We start from the raw sequence: 4244 nt of genomic DNA on the forward strand, positions 1-4244 counted from the left end.
AGTGAGACTGATAATTTTTTTATGTGTCTGTTGGCTGCTCGTATATGTTCTTTTGAGAAGTGTCTATTCATGTCTTTTGCCCACTTTTTAATTTTTTTTTTTTCCTTTTGGCACATTTGAGTTCCTTGTAGATCCTAGATGTCAGACCTTTGTCAGATATGCAATTGGAAATGTTGGAAAATATTTTTTCCTATTCTGAGGGCTGTCTCCCACTGTCTCTCAACACTGCTTGCTTTGCAAAAGTTTTTCAATTTAATGAGGTCCCACTTGTCAATCTTATCTCTTATGGCATGGGTTTGGGGGTTTTGATCAGGAAATGGTTGCCTATTCTGATTTCTGTATGGGTGTTTCCTGTGTTTTCTAAGATTCTTAACATTTGAGGTTTAATGTTTAGGTCTTTGATCCATTTGGAGTTGATTTTTGTGTATGGTAATAGGTAGAAGTCCTGTTTCATTCATCTGCAAGTGGTCAGTCAGTTTCCCAGCACCATTTACTGAATAGGTTTTCCTCTCCCTAGTGGTTGCTGGTAGAGGCTTTGTTGAAGATGAATTGGTTGAGAAACTGAGATTTTGGTTTCAGAATCTCTGTCCTGTTCCATTGGTCTATATACCTGTTCTTTTACCAATACCAGGTTGTTTTGATTATTGTAGCCTTATAATAAAGTTTAAAGCCCAGAAGTGTGATAACTCTTGCTTTGTTTTGTTTGCTAAAGATTGGTTTGGCTATTCGTGGTCATTTATTTTTCCATACGAATTTCTATATTGTAGTTTCCAGATCTGAGAAGAATGATATTGGTAATTTAATGGGTATAACATTGACTATGTAGATAGCCTTTGGTAGGATGGGCATTTAACAATGCTGTTTTTTCCAATCCATGAACATGGAATATTTTCCCATTTGTTTGTGTCATTTTTGACTTCTTTGAGCAGTGTTTTGTAGTTTTTGTTGTAATGATCTTTCACTTCTTTGGTTAAGAAGATGCCAAATTATTTCATTACTTTTTATGGCTATTGTGAATAGGATTGTGCTTATTATTTGGTTCTCTGCCAGTTTGTTGTTGGTGTATGAGAATGAGACTGTCTTTTACACACTTATTTTGTACCCTGAGACTCTGCTAATGTCCTTTATCAGTGCAAAAAAGTTTTTGATGGATATTTTTTGGATTTTTGAGGTATAGGATCATATTGTCAGCAAAGAGGAAAAACTTGACTTCTTTTCCTATTGGGATACCCCTGATTTCCTTTTCTTGTCTGATTGCTTTTGCTAGGATTTTCAACACTATATTGAACAGGAGGGTTGAGAGTGGGCAGTCTTGTCTTGTTCCAGTTTTCAGGGGAAATGTTTCCAAGTTTTTTCCATTTGACAATATGTTGTCTGTGCATTTATCATAGATGACTCTTACCATTTTGAGGCATGTTCCCTCTATGCCTAGGTGTTCAAGGGTTTTTATCAAGAGGGTATGCTATATTTTACCAAAAGCTTTTTCTTCATCTAATGAGATAATCACGTGGTTCTTGTTTTTACATCTGTTGATGTATTTAATTACATTTATGATCTTGTGGATGTTGAACTATCCCTGCATTTTGAGGATGAAGCCTGCTTGGTCATAGTGGATGACTTTTGAGATGTGTTGTTTGATCTGATTTGCTAATATCTTCTTGAATATTTTTACATCTATGTTCATCAGGGATATTGTCCTATAGTTCTCTTTCTTGGTTGTATCTTTACCTGGTTTTGGTGTTAGTGTGATATTAGCTTCATAAAATGATTTGAGGAGGTTCCATTTTTCTCGATTACCTGGAATACTTTCAGTAGAATTGGTATTAGCTCCTCCTTGTATGTTTCATAGATTTCCACTGGAAATTCATCTGATCCAGGGGTTTTTTTTGTAGGTAGATTTCTTATGACAGAGTCAATCTCCTGGGTTGTTATTGGTCTATTTAGGATCTCAGTTTCTTCTTGTTTCAACCTTGGGAGATTGTATGATGTCAGGAAATTCTCCAATTCATTTAGGTTATCAAATTTGTTTCCATAAAGGTTTGCACAGCAATCTCTGATAAATTTTTGTATTTCTTCAGAGTCAGTTGTGACTTGATCTTTTGCATTTCTGATTTTGCTTATTTGGATTTTTTTTTTTTTTTTTTTTTTGGTCATTCTGGCTAGAGGTCCATCAATCTTATTTATACTTTCAAAGAACAAGCTTTTTGCTTGTTGGGTTTTTTTCTATGTTATTTTTGTCTTCTATGTTCCATACTTGGGCTTTTCCTTTGGTGATCTGAATTCTTCCACTGAAGTCAGAGTTTTGGTGATCTTACCTTTTCAGCTCCTTTAGGTGATTTGTTAGGCATCTAACTTGTTATCTTTCTATTTTCTTGATGTATGCTTGTAGAGATATAAATTTCCCTCATAGTACTGTTTTCATGGCATCCCAGGGATTTTGGTAAAATGTTTCTTCATTTTCATTTGTTTCCAAAATCTCTGATTTTCAGTTTTGGTTTTGTTGTTGACTTAGAAGTTTTCAGCATCAGGCTGCTTAGTGTGCATGTCTTTCTGGGATTTGAGGGAATTTTGACGGTGCTAATTTCATATTTATTCTACTTTGGTCTGAGAAGGTGCATGACAGTATTTCGATCTTGTGAAATTTGTTTATGCTTGATTTGTGGCTGAGAATGTGGTCAATCTTGGAGTACATTTCATGTGGTGATGTGTAGAATGCACATTCTGTGGTTGTTGGTTGGAGTGTTCTGTAGGTATCTACTAAGTCCATTTGATCAAGCATCAAGTTGAGGTTCTGGATCTCTTTGTTGGTTTTTTGCCTCAGTGATCTCTCTAGGATTGTTTGGTGGGATATATAAGTAAAAGTTCTCCCCTTATCACTTATGTGTTTTTGAGACTGGTCAAGACATTTGCATACTAAGGCAGCAACACCCAGGAAGATACTTGAGAGGCAGGTATGCCCCCTTCACCATCCACTACTTTTTTTTTTCACCTTGAGGTTTATACTCAAAATTTCTTGTAATGTATTAAAAATAATCTTTTCACAAAAGAAGTCAGTTTTATGCTGCAAAAACATTAGTTAATTGTCAAAGGTTATGTTCTTTCATCTTCATCTGTCACCAGCTGTCAGCATCTTCTTTAAAGATCAGTCTTTTCTTTATAGCAACACCTACAGACAGCTGGTTGGCTGTCCAGGTATGGTTTGCAGTCTAAATGTGTAACACTGTCAAACAAGAGCTCCACAGTTGTTCGCAGGTCTGAACATGTAGAGCTAGTCCTAGTGTGTTCTGTACTTCCCTGCCGATCTCAGATAATACTAGAACGCCACATCACAGTCATTCTTGCTTTTGCCACAGGTCTCATAACGTCTGTCATGTTGGTTGCAGCACTTTGTCAGGGAAGGGGTATTAATGTTAACAAACACACCAAATAGTGGAGAGCCATATCCATTCAGTGGGGAGGGTTTATAACCATAACGTGGAAAAAGCTTTGATCCATGGCTACACTTATGCTGACAGAGACCTTCCTTGCTTCCCAGGAAGTCCAAGACAGCATTGAAATACGTGTGTGTCTTGTGAATGCGTTCTGGATGGTCTTCAGGGTGACCCTCCATTTGATGCTCTGAGCCTGCTCCTGGCACCTTGACAGTGGTGACCAAAAAGAAGAGCAAGAGGGAGAGTACCAACCGAGGTCTCTGGCCCAACCTGCCAGTGCCTGGCTCCCCGATCCTGAAGCCACTGCGGTGGTGGTGGCACACCGCTATGGAGCCCTTGGAGCATCCTAGGTCGTGGGGTGGCCCGGGGCTCAGCGGCTGCCACTGGTTCCGAGTCCAGGTTCCATCCCCACTGACTGGCAGGTTCTGGCAGTCTTCAGAGAACTTTCTGGAGGTGGCGGAGCCCACCTGGAGACGTAGGGACGGTCACATTAACTCACTTGTACTGAATTTTGAATTTAAGCAGGGTCCCTTTTCATTTCTTTCCAAGAGCAACTAGTAAATCTAAAATGAGAAACATCACTTCTTGTATTCAATATTAGAATATAAATTTAATAAGCCTTAATAGTAATATAATGTCTTTGTATCTACTCAGAATCATTATTAAGGTGAAAAAATACTAAATTTTTCATTGAACACACGTCAGAAATTAAATTTCCCCATTTTCCTTTTTTTTTTTTTTTTTAGAATTGGAGTCTCACTCTGTCACCCGGACTGGAGTGCAGTGGCCGCTCCCGGCCACTGCAGCCTCGAC

The 4244-nt window shown here is 38.2% G+C and overlaps 1 pseudogene; it reads right to left on the bottom strand.

Moving 5' to 3' along the window:
• Positions 1 to 3135: 3135 nt before the first annotated feature.
• The window catches only part of LOC103274031, an 8005-nt pseudogene continuing 6896 nt past the window's right edge, over positions 3136 to 4244 (bottom strand).

The sequence above is a fragment of the Carlito syrichta genome, unplaced genomic scaffold (assembly GCF_000164805.1).
Source record: "Carlito syrichta isolate Samal-C Ts95f unplaced genomic scaffold, Tarsius_syrichta-2.0.1 Scaffold314345, whole genome shotgun sequence".
NCBI lineage: Eukaryota > Metazoa > Chordata > Mammalia > Primates > Tarsiidae > Carlito > Carlito syrichta.